Source organism: Harpegnathos saltator, unplaced genomic scaffold (assembly GCF_003227715.2).
Source record: "Harpegnathos saltator strain DR-91 unplaced genomic scaffold, Hsal_v8.6 scaffold80, whole genome shotgun sequence".
In the NCBI taxonomy this organism is placed as follows: domain Eukaryota; kingdom Metazoa; phylum Arthropoda; class Insecta; order Hymenoptera; family Formicidae; genus Harpegnathos; species Harpegnathos saltator.
The window spans coordinates 118,833-132,452 of record NW_020230649.1 but is presented as its reverse complement, the minus strand read 5'-3'; positions in this window follow the sequence as shown (position 1 = coordinate 132,452).

Genomic DNA, 13,620 nt, shown 5'->3' with positions numbered 1-13,620 from the left:
GTTTCGATCATCGCGATATATCGTGGATGTCTTGGAGCCACGACCTTTTCCAATTAAGAGCATTCCGAAATTTCCCGAGGCAGCAACCGTCGTCCTTCGCGATGCTACGGAGTGCAGCGGGATACAGAGGAGCGACGGATGGAGGAGCGGAGAAGAAACGCCGGAGAAATCGCTCGGGCGCAATAAGTCAAATCTTGTTTGCGAGTCGGTGCCTAGTTAGGACGACTGACCGGATCCGCGTCGACGACTCGACGCGAAGAGATGGGCTCGGCAAGGATGGAATAGAAAGAGAGAGAGAGAGAGAGAGAGAGAGAGAGAGAGAGAGAGGTAGAAGGAGAAGGAGAGGGAGAGAGAGAGAAGGTGAAACCGAAACGAGTCGGGGAGCTTGAAGCACCCGAAGGGCGGCAGTGGCAGGAGCGAGTGCGGGTGCGGGAGGACAAGCGAGTACCTCCTCATCGACCGTATAATTAAACCAGGCGCTGATTAAAAAAGTTACCATGGCCGTAAGATCATTACAGGGCCTCCGGCCCCCTCCTACCGTCCTTCCGCCCTTGAGCTCCGGCCGAGGCTGGTTCCTCACTTTCCGTCGCTCGTTTTCAACCCTCGGGGGTTGCGGGCGTTTTCTGCGCGCTCGCGTGGCTCACCCATCGAATTCAGGCGCGCCGTGTTTTTCAGTCCCGACGTTGCTCACGCATAGCGAAAACCGATCGGTCGTCTTGTTATCTCCATCAGCTTCGCACTTCGTCCTCGTCATTCCCGTCGCAGCACATAGAAAACGCATTTTGTCTACTACTACTAGTCTTGATCTTTAAAAGTCTATTTTAAGATGTATCGCAAAATTTTTATGTTCTGCAATGAAATGTTATAACACGATCAATTTTATAGCACGATAACAAAAGTCTGATTAAAGTGCAATTTTATAAACGGAATTGAAGAAGAAGAAGAAGAAGAAGAAGAAAAGTCTTCATATGTCTGACTTGTACTCGATAAAACGACACGTCGATGCACACGATACGATCGTTGCAATGAACTACATTTTGTTGTCAACAATATGATTTTCATTTCGTATATCGGAGAGAGAGGATCTAAAACTGCATTATTTATATTAAAGTACTTTGTGTATCTTCCTTGCGAAGAATGTCAAATTCTGCACGATCAATTTTGAGTTCCTTAAGCACGAACAGCTTTGCAAGCGGATGTAATACTTCGAATACTGTAAGCACGCAAATCAAGTTTTCGTGAGGTTTTTGATTTTATATGAATCAGTATTTCTTTTATATCTATTTTTGTTGTATAATCCCATTGAAGGAAGCGCGTGCGATAAAATATAATATTTGTATAAAAATGTTGAATGGCAGTTCAATCTGCGTTAGAGTTATTATTATTGAAATATATTATTATTGAAATATTATTATTGAAATATATCAAAATTACAAATAACAGTCCCGTGTAAGTAGGCCAAATTAAATAGAGATTAAAAGTTTAATAGAAGCTGAAATTTCGTAAATTTCGAAAATTTAATGTTTTAATATTTCGAAATAATGCAATGTTCTAGTAATAATAGCAGTACTCCCGCATAAATAGCAAATTTGCACAGCGCCTGCAGGTTCCTCCCGACAAAATGTCAGTAATTTTTTCCCATTTAACATGGAAAATATAGTGTTCCTACTGAAGGGGAGGGTCTGTGTCTCGTATCCCCATCTTCGGCCTGTAGCATCGGCCATCGATCGGCGAACGAAACTGTTTGGAAAATAACTCCAGTGATACGAACAAATAATACGAAATCGTCGATGTTCCCTGCACGGAATCTGTATCGCGAAAGGCAATATCGTGCGGAAAAGCACGTTGCGATGTGGCTCGTCGTACGCCCCGCGAACCCTTCCTCGCTCTCTCGCGTCCAAATGTAGCCGTTCGTCTCCGTTTCGGCGCCGATAGAAGGCTTTCTTAAAATTCAATATGAGTCTTGCGGGCATCCCTACGAGTCCGGGTCGCCACCCCCCAGAGAACGAGCCCCTTCAGCCGATGGCGGCGGGACCTGGTTACCATGGCAATTCTTTTGCTTGACAGGTGGCTACAACCACCACTATCTCCGCCACCACCGTCGCCGGTCTACCCTCTCCCTGCCGCGCTACCTCAGCACCCCCGTATTCTTCTGTAGCTCGTCCGTTCTGCCTGCCACCGTTACGACGAACCAATCGCACATAGCGAAAAAATATTCAATCGCGCGTCAAGAACTTGACCGGGCGACGGTGGTGGTGGCGATGATGGTGGTGGTGGTGGTGGTAGTGGTGGTGGTAGTGGTGGAGGTGGTGGTGGTGGTGATGGTGAGCACGAACGTCAGTAATAGTACTGGTAGAGTAGGAGGTAGAGGAGGAGGAGAAAGAGAGAATCGAATCGCCCCCTCGTGACCGCCATCCCCCTCGCTAACCAGGAACGCGAAGGTCGATGGCGGTGGTGGAGGTCGAACCGTCCCGTTCTATTCCTGCCGGCCGGCCTCCTCCGTCTCCTCCCTGCCCTGCCAAGAACGATGGAATAATAAAATGCCTCGGATTACATATTCAAAATCAATGGCTCCGTACTTTCGATGTACGGAGCTCGGAGAGGGAAGGGGGATGCGTGGGAGGGTGAGCGGGTGGATGGGTGGGATGTACTTCTTCTGCCATCGGGCCAGGGGGCCCTGGGGGTTTTGCATGGCGCGCAGAGGGTGGATGAAAGCTATGGACGGGGAAAATTTCGCGGCCGACATTTTAAGCAACCGCGCGTTGTCGTTACCAATTAATTCTCTGCTTGGATGTCTCTTTTATTTCTACGGCCTGTCTCACGATTTTGTCGGGTCTCCATTTTCTTAACACTTTTAAGGATATCTAACTGTGCAATCGGCTCGATTAATTAATGATGCTGCTGATTTCAAATTTCTGATGCTTATCAATCTTACAATAACACATCGGACGATCGAGTATAAATGTGCTTGTATGTTCAGAAATTAATAAATTTATTTTGCAGTTAGACACTTTTATATTATACTTGATGGTAAGAGAGAGAAAGAGAGAGAAAGAGAGAGAGAGAGAGAGAGAGGGAGAGACTGAGAGAATATATATAATATATTGGTAAAGGAAGAAACCGAAGCGTTGCTTACTTGACACGGCCATCGTTCTTAACAAAATTGCGCTAATAAAAAACATATTACTTCAATCTAAAGAAAATCAGGTCTGATGAATTGAATATTCGCGTTATATTCGAGATTGGTACTTTTTTCTGTTTCAAATTCTCACTAATTAACTGTAATTATATGTAGACAAGAATCAGCTGCAATTGAGGAATATAAAATCCGGCCGATCATCGTGGGGGTTGAAATATGCGTAATAATTTCACAGTCAATCGACAAGGAAATGATTCAGGGTGTATTTTATGAGAATTAACTGGTAACTAATTGAGATTAATGACATCATTTCCAGACGACCGACTGCCGAGAGAATTATAACCGACTCAATCGAGTGATCGACATTAAGTAAAATGACAAAAAGTGAATCACTCTGAAGAAACATGCGCGAAATATACTCTAGTCCTACGTATATATGTTCGTATTACAAGGGAGAAGAAAAATATTATATATCTATCAACGATTGTATATCTATAATAAAATTATATTTGCATATATATATATATATATATACATATATATACATATACATATATAAAACAGAAAAATTAAAAAATTTAAACATATGTATTATAATGGCATAATATTTTATGGTTTTATAGTTGATTTACAATAAATAATTTCTCGACACGATACTTCAGCATGTTGAAAGAATTAAGTACTGTACACATTTTTGCATCGAGTGCTTGCATGCGAAGGTCAAAGTTTTAGCAATATTTTTTTTTTTTATTAAACGTACGTGTCATATTCAATCAATTTGTCATAGTTACCAACCATTTTTTACCATCTTTCAAGTAATTATCTAATTTCGTGTCTGTGTAATGTCTCTCATCTTTCGAGCGAATAACATCATCGACGATCCGACGATTTTTTACAAGTTTGTAATAATATTAATAGCTAATATTTGACGCTTGACGATTGAATCACTCTTTAATCTTCCCGAGTTTTAATCGCTCGAAATATCCTTGTTTACATGGTTAAAAAGATTAAAGACCTAACCTAGGTCTCCACACAATATATTATACTTAACAATTTATTAAAAACGGCTATAAAATAGCGCGTTAAATTATACGTCGTAAGAAAAAGATAACGTCATTCGCTTACTTTATTTAATATTTAACGTTTAGAGCATTATTTATATTTTAACGAAAACCGATCAAAACATGTGTTTAATTTAACACGACAAATCATATTGTAATTTATTCAAGCAAATATTATAGCAAATTTCTAAAGATAATTTAAATATCTCAACAATTGTTTTTTTTTATAGTCATGAACATGTATTTGCTTTTTATAAAAAGGGGAAATCCTAATTATAGTATCTAATTATAGTATATGAAATACCTCAAACAAATATCGAGATTATGAGCTATATCAATTATAAATGAGTTTTACTACGTCGCAATATGGAAGAAGATCACGATCGAATTATTATGTAGAATCGGGAAAGTGACGGTCCATTAATAATCTGCCAGACTGCGGATCGTCGCTCTTCCTCACATGATCTCACCGTTTTTCTCGTTTTTTTCCATCTCGCACTTGGTTCGCACTGATGGCACGATCACCGAAATAATTCGGACGCGACAAACAACGTGCGGATTTGATGGCTAGCCGTTTCCAAACTGGCCTCTTGCATTTTGCGTGAATGGAAGACCCGTTCCAAGGGCCACCCTTTCGTCGATCATATGGTGGGGTGGACCCGTTCGGGTTTCACGTGATCCCTTAAGAATACCTTCGGGACTCCCCGTGGACACACGTGTCACGGAAGAACCGGACCTGCAGATATCTCGCGAATATGTCCTACTTCTTGCCAGTTAATGGACAACGCAGATCAAATGGTTGGTGATTTAACTGCACTAATTTAATCGCACTCCAAGAGACACAATAAAATGTTCATCGAATGCCTGAAAATTGTTTGCGTATAATACGTTATAATCCAAAACAATAGTTATTATAATAATTATAATACAGTATAGTTATATCTATTTGATGTTATCTATAGTAACTGCAGATAAGGATGTAATAGTTTAATAATTTTTCTAATGATGAAAGTTCAACAAACATGAAAAACGAACAGCGATCGCGTAAGTTTTTCCTCTACGAGCGAAATCGCACGAAAACTTTCAAATCCTCAGTTTAGGATATTTTTATTCTTCATGAGTTTACTCTAGAGACCAAAAATCACGATCTTTAAATACATTTATCGTATCTTTAGATATCTTTAGAATTTTTAAACATATAGATATGTAAAAAGATTTAACTGATAATTATTAGATAATAATTACATCTTAACTTGAGCAAATTTTACAAACATCTCGGATACCGAACAACCAATAATGTAAGCTGCTGAAGCTCGTTTTGAAGATACTCAAAGAGCGTTTCTGTGCATCTTGCAAATACTTGTCGAGCTTCTTTCAAAAGCACGTTTTGTTTGTTGTATTTATGTTATTATATTTCATTTCATGCTCCTCTTTTTATTATATGCTTTCTTTACCTCTACGGCTAAGTCAACGATACATGAATCCTTCTCGTTTACTAGTACGTACGTAGTTGTACGAGAAAAAAGATAAACCATGGTTGAAGTTTGGGTTCTGGTAAGGAGCTTTCACGAAGCAATTACGATGATATTCTTGCAAAACAAATCGTATTGCACTCTCCGTTCCTCTCTCTCTCTCTCTCTCTCTCTCTCTCTCTCTCTCTCTCTCTCTCTCTCTCTCTCTCTCTCTCTCTCTCTCTCTCTCTCTCTCTCTCTCTCTCTCTCTCTCTCTCTCTCTCTCTCTCTCTCTCTCTCTCTCTCTCTCTCTCTCTCTCTCTCTCTCCCTCTCTCTTCCTCCTTCCCTCCCTCCCTCTCTCTCTCTCTCTCCCTCTCTATCTCTCCCTCTCTCTTCCTCCTTCCCTCCCTCCCTCTCTCTCTCTCTCTCCCTCTCTCTCTCTCTCTCTCTCTCTCTCTCTCTCTCTCTCTCTCTCTCTCTCTCTCTCTCTCTCTCTCTCTCTCTCTCTCTCTCTCTCTCTCTCTCTCTCTCTCTCTCTCTTTCTCTCTTGGGCGATAACTATTTGAAGTCGTCGTTACAAAACCGTCATCGCCGGTCCGCGAGAGGCCAGGATAGACAATAGCTACAGTGGCTTTTTTGCCAGGGCAGCTGCCGAGCGGCAAATCAGAGGGGGACATTACTTAATAAACGTGCGCATCCGGGGTGCGGTCCGGTCGGTATTGTTTCAGAATCGGTAAATGGGCGTTCGCTAGCGGATACGCGCGGTCAAAGGGTTAAGGATTAAGGGTTGAGAATTGTTGCTCGGACCCACAATGGACACCTGGGCGGCACCGGAAAAATTGCGTGCCAGAGAGAAAAAACACAATCCTCTCTTGCTGCGTTTGGACATCTGCCATCGATGGCCATCATATTGTGAGCGAGAGAAGATCCGAGTGGTGACAGGATCGACCAGCGCGACACTTCAGGCGCGTGTAATTACCAAGTGTGCGCCACGATTATGGATAATAGAGTACACGACTCGCAATCTCTCTGTTTATTTGGCAAGCCTGAGGTTACCTGCGATTCATCGCTGCGTATACGTATCAAAACTTCACTTACTGTTTTAAGACTGATCTTTTCGTAACTAAAATATCGGACTACTTATCACTTATAAACGATCACCAGCGAGAGATTCTTCGCAATTACTTTCGACAATTCGCAATTGCCTCGACGAAATTTCATCATTACTCTATCGTTTATGATCCACGTAAACTTCTCTTTCTTAAGGTTTACATATGATGTTTAATCCTTCCCCTGTTTAGCAGATTTTTGTAGAGTTTCCCCTCGCTTATCTCTTAAATGTAAAATAAACTTTTTTTAACGGAAACAAATTTTTCACAAATGTATCATATATGGTAAGTAGAAGAGGGTCAATCAGATCGTACGGCAGGATATTTGACATGATACTTGAAATAGGAGAAAAAATTAAAAACCAATTTGGATTTCTGGCTTTTTCGTCACAGAAAAGAGTTTACAATTAATACAATATAAATGCGCAAAAATACATCATTCAGCTCGATATTTGAAAGCAATAACATTCCTGCTGTGGCACCGGTATTTCCGCGAAGAAAACAATCATTAGTGACTATCGTTCATTGCCGTAAAACGAGAGGGTTTAATTCGTGTCGCGCGAAAAGAATGCCGTCAGAATCGCACTGCGCTCCGATGTCATCCTCGCGTCAACGAGACTGCGAGAAAAAAGAGAGCACAATGAAACCGGTGTTTCCGCATGATAATCGCGCGAATAAATGACGTTGCCTATGAGAAACGCCGCAGTGAGATGCGCCTCGCGAACTCGTCTCTCTTTCTCTCTCTTTCTCTCTCTCTCTCTCTCTCTCTCTCTCTTTCTCTCTCTCTCTCTCTCTCTCGGTCGAAGGACCACTCCTGTCACGGCATTTGTGTCCCTCCACGAAAACAATAAGTTATATAACAAGCGGCCCGAACAGAGAGGAACCTGTTTCGTGACGTAGAGATGTGAGGGGAAGAAGCCACCGACAGAGAAAATGTAAAGCTGAGAAAAAGTCTCGATGGAACAACGGAACTTCCTTTCTTCTCTTTTCTTCTTCACCACGTGCATACGTAGCTCCACCGGTTATGACAAGCTTTCAAAATGTGTGCATGTACGTGTGTGTGTGTGTGTGTGTGTGTGTGCACGCGCATGCGTGCGTTCGTGTGTATGAAATGTGAATGCAAGCAAAAATTTCTCTCGAATCGATATTAGTTAACGCGTCCTCTAATGAATTCTAGACTCGTGAGATAAATTTTCATTTTGTCGAATTAATGACGGATCAACAAAAGACTGAACATGCCAGATAAATATGCGATTAATCAGAACACAATTGAGATCAAAGTAGACGCCTACGCGAAATAGCGCAAAAGATTTCAATTCAGGTTTGGATCTTTCTTGATATATCGACGAATTGAAAAAAATGACAAATTAAAAGGAAAAGTTTAAGAAATAAATCTCGAACAGATAATTACAAAACAAATAAATTAATGCGCATTCATCATTCATATGTACAGTCAGAAATTTGAAATTATAAAACAGAAGATACTATAATAAGTATCTATAGTATGTCAAACTCCGAAGTGTAAAAAATAGAAAGAAATTATTTTCATCTCTATCGTCCAACTTCTCAAAACAATCGATCGTTGATCTAAATAACAAACCGTTAAAACTAATTCGAACCGTTGGTGAAGCTCGATCTTGTTTAAAAGCAAACTATAACACTAACGATGTATATATTTTCATTTAAATTCTCAAATTTCATATACGTTGTAAAATTCGCACAACAGAATTCTTTTTTTCCTACACACACACTCTCTCTCTCTCTCTCTCTCTCTCTCTCTCTCTCTCTCTCTTCCTCTCTCTTCCTCTCTCCTTCCCTCTCTCTTGTTGCTCTTTCTTTTTCCTCCTGTTTCTCGCGATCTTCCGTTCATTTACATCCCCGCCAAAGAAATCCCCTATTGTTTTACATAGTAAAAAACCAGTTTTTGTTTCATTCTACTTTTCTGTTCTATTCCATTTTTTCTCTATCCCTTTCTCTTTCCTCCCTTCTCTCTCTCCCTCCATCCCTCCCTCTTCCTCTCCCCCTCTCTTTCTCATTCTCCTTCCGTTCATCTCTCTCCCCTCTCTCTCTCTCCTTCTTTCTTGTTTTCTGCCTGTCTCTTTGCAGTTTATTATATGCGCTTTCGAGCGTTCCATTTGTGTATTGTTCACACGGGTGAAGTTTGAACTCGATTCGCCGTGAGCGTCAGAGAAAGAAACGTAAAGAGCGGAGAAAAAAGAGGGTCCGTCGAATCCGGTCAAACGGCGCGAAAGCAGAACGATAGCGAAAGAAAAAAATGAAACAATGAAGGGGTTAAAGTTGATACAATTGAACGAGAAACGTTACCGCGTGGATATGCGCCTGATTTATTTTCGTAGTCACCCCTTTGCTGCCTTCTCCCCTTTTTCCTGCTCTTACCACGTCTTCGTTCGCGGGAACGCCGCGTTGCCATTGTCTTTCTGACAATGACCGTGGCCTAACGCTTTATCTGGCAGCCACGTACCTCATGTGAAGCCGGTTTGAAAGATGACGCCTTAACGTGTCTCTAATTAAAAAAAAAAAAAAACGAAAAAGAGAAAATGGTAAGAAAGAATCATCCAGATCAGTCGAGTTTCAACAATGAAGTATGAGCTGTATATTCAACAATGATGAGCAAAGGCAATTCTAGAACGAAATGAATTATATTCTTAACCGGTTTCACGAAAACCTGGTTTCATCTGAAGAAAGTCACGTTGCGCGTGTGATTTAGTCAGCCAAAGATCACATATAATATAATTATTCTTCACCTATATATATATATATATATATATATATATATAGTCTCACCTTCCTCACAAAAATGAATATATCTATGCGCTGTTGGAGCTAGATCGATCGATTACAAAAATTATATTTTTTCAACTGTCTCATTACATTTGATGATTTAAAAAAATATTCAGTGATATATGCATGTTTTTCACGTCTCCTAGTGATATAAATGGGTTATTTTAAGCGTTGCTTCAGGTTTTGCTTTTTTTTATGTCGATCTAAGAAGTAAAACAAAAGAGAAAGTAAAAATTCACTAATATGCATATATTTTTCAGATTTCCTAATGATGCAAATGAATTAATTTGAGCAAATACCATTATCGGTTTATTCCACTGAAAACTGCAATTGAGAGATGTGCAAAATTGAAAAGATTTTACCATTTTCTGTTAAGATTTTAATAGGAAAAGCGTCATTTTTCACCGCGATAACTCCAAAATTCACGTTTCTCTGACGATCCAATAAAGTTGATGAGGACGTCTCACACCGCTTACCGTATTCCCCGGACTTAACACCCTCTGATTATCATTTATCTCGGACCGTACAGAATTCTCTTAAACCAAACTCCAATACCCCGAGGCATCAGAGAGATGGAAGGTCCTGCGGCGAAGGATGAAATATTCGTTTTTCTTCGGCAATCCAAAAATTACCAAAGATCGTCAAAGAGGAATAATATACGCCTATAAAGTAAAGATAAAGCCCGATATACAGACATTACTTTTGATTTTGATTTTCTACCGCGATGATTCGAGCGTGATGATTGAGCAATTTTCTCCAATTAATATCCTGATAATTGCCGTAGTGGTTTGCAAAACGATAGAAGAGTTTCCTATTCAAACTAACGAGATTCACCTGCGCATGAACGCTTGTACGCTTAAATTCGGGCACTGTATACTATAATGGTATCCGCGCGTTCTCGCACAAATTCGGTGCATCTTTAATCCAGAATTTTACTTATCTGTGCATCTGTTAATTTGTTTCATACGCAATTTCTCTTCGAGCGATCGTTTATTGTGCAAATAACTATTGTCTTTCGGATATCACATTGGAAAATACATAATTTTATGTTACATACTTTACACGAACTAGAAAAAACGTCGCTGTCACTCACATCTTAAAATTCATCCTAAATTCACAATAATCGTCCATTCGTCCAGGCATTCGTTATTTTCTTTCGGCTACTTCATGCATGAAACTCTCTCTCTCTCTCTCTCCCTCTCTCTCTCCCTCTCTCTCTCTCTCTCTCTCTCTCTCTCTCTCTCTCTTTCTGTCTTCTTCTTCTCGCCGCGAACATGGACGCAACGTACCCTTGTTCAGTCGACGATAATCTGTTATCTCGACATAGCGCGGTGCAATAGGTCGGATTCGGGAGCAGAAATTGAAATGCTAAAAGCGAAATTGGGTAGAAATTAGGAAAAACATCGCGAGATGGGACGGTGTTTATCCATCGCGCTGGAAGGGCGCGCGAAGATAGACCCCATGACGAAGTTGGAGATTTCTTCATCCCCTGTAGAGAACGATGGGGGGATGGTTTTGACACTAGCCATCCTCTCTTGCCCAGTGGCTGCTGTGTGGCCGTCGAGGACGAGAGCGAGGGCGAGAGCGAGAGCGGGAACGATGAGGCGGGGGCATCGTGTTAGCGTGGCAAAGGAGAGAGACCAGATCGAAACGTCGGGGGTGAGGGTCGGCTACGGGGTCGCGACGGTGGAGCGTGCTCCGAGTGCTACGTAAATAACTTCCAATCCTCGAGGGTGCAGCCGCCCCTACGAGAGGTAAAGGAAGAGCAGGAAGGCAAGAGAGAAGAAAAAGAAAGTCCAAATGGAGGCGGGAAGGGAAAGCGGCGATGGCGCCGGTTAGGTCGGTTAGGGGGGCAGCGACGAGCGTCGTTCGTAGCGCGTTGGAGGTAGACTTAAAATATTCTTAATGAGCAAAGACTTTCAAGTATTGACTCAAAATGGCGGCCGTTCTTTCAAGTCGGCTTGTTAAGCATTATCCCGCACCGCGACGGCACCCACTCATCCCCCCGGTCCCGCGCTTTTCTTTGTGCGAACGTTTCCCCGAGCATCCACCCTCTCACCGTTATTTCACGTTCCACTGTCTTGCGTTCGCGTCCTCGTTGGACACAGGGCGCTTTAAAAAAGAAAAAAAGAAAAGAAAGAAAGTAAAAGAAAAACTGTGGAGAAGCGACGAAAAGTCGACGAAAACTCACCCGGTAGCTTGGCTTTTCGTGAATGAGCGTTTGTAAAATCTGACATTCGCCTGAAATACCTTATATGTTATCTATGTTATTTTTAGTATTGCAAAAAAAATGAATTTTTTACCGCAACAATATTTACCACAAAAATATTTAATATTATAACTATTTTATATATTTAAAAAAAAGTCTGTCATTTAAATATACTGTCAAATATAAGATCTACTTATTCCCTGCAACTTCAAAATTGAATAGTTGCTATTTTTTATTAAATGCTACGTGCTATTTTGGCAAGCGACGACATTATATCCTTAACATGCTTAAAAAGTAGAGCTTTAGAATATTTTTCGTTTCGTACTCTCTTAAATAATGTTGTGTCATATTTGCAAAACTCATAACCCGTTAAAATTCCATATTACTTATCACAGAATAGATTTTATTATGATAGAAATATATCTAATCTATCACACATTGAATTATGTTAATTAGTAATAAAGATTATTTTTACCTTCGTCGTCGAGTATTGTTGAATCGTGCAGCTTGAAAAGAAGGATGTCTTCAGTGTTGTCAAGTCAAGTGTGTGCGTGTTTGTGTGTATGTATGTTGAGCTCTTAATTAAATTAAAGATCTTTTAATTTACTATTAAATTGTAAAACAGAAAACCTAAATCCTCATAACCTCATAACCTCATAACCTATAATAAGCTATGTTACGTACTCGATTCTTCATAAAAAATAGTAGCGACTTGTAGCGAAAACTTTAGAATTAATAAAAAGTAAAGAGTCTATGTGTGCATACGCATATGCTATTTGTGCATATGCACAAATCGAGCATGTACGAGGGTAGTCCCAGAAGTACCTGACCTGACGTATAGATAGCGGTTGTTGTTTGAAAAGAATGACTATGGTAGAAAGTACCAACCTTATAAAGCTTAAGTTTGAAGTTTGACGACGCTACGTTGTTTGGCAGCCATCAATAGTGAGCGCTCTCAATGAATTTGTAAACATGGAAAAAATTGGTCATCGTTATGTGATACAATACTTTCATTTGAAAGGCCTCAGTCCAACTAATATCAAAGCGGAGCTAGATTCTACTCTGGGGGAGTCTGCTCCTTCGTTTACGACAGTAAAATATTGGGTGACAGAGTTTAAACGAGACCGTACGAACGAACTGCCAAGACGAACATCGCAGTGGTCGACCAAATGAGGTGACCACGTCAGAAATGGTGAAGAAAATCCACAAAATGGTATTGGATGACCGTCGACTGAAAGTGCGCGAGTTAGCAGACATGGTAGGCATTTCAAAAAGTGCTGTACATCGCATATTGACTAAAAATTTGGACATGAGAAAGCTGTGCGCAAGATGGGAGCCGCGATTGGAACAAAAACAGCGTCGTGAGGATGTTTCAATCGAGTGTTTGGCGAAGTTTTACAGCAATAAAGCCGAGTTTTTACGTCGATTCATAACCATGGGTCCATCACTTCACACCTGAGACGAAGGAACAGTCAAAACAATGAACTGAAAGGGGAGAATCGGCTCCAAAGAAGGCGAAGACAGTTTCATCTGCAGGCAAAGTCATGGCGTCAGTTTTTTGAGATGCGCGTGGGGTAATTTTCATTGATTATCTTCAGAAAGGAAAAACAATCAACGGCGAGTATTATGCAAACTTATTGCAGCGTTTGAGTGAGGAAATCAAGAAAAAACGGCCGCATTTGGCGAAAAAGAAAATTTTGTTCCATCAAGACAATACACCAGTTCACATATCCGTTATCGCGATGGCCAAAATCAATGAGTTAAAGTTCGAATTGCTTCGTCACGCGCCCTATTCGCCAGATTTAACCCCCTCGGATTATTTTCTGTTTCTAAATTTAAAAACATGGC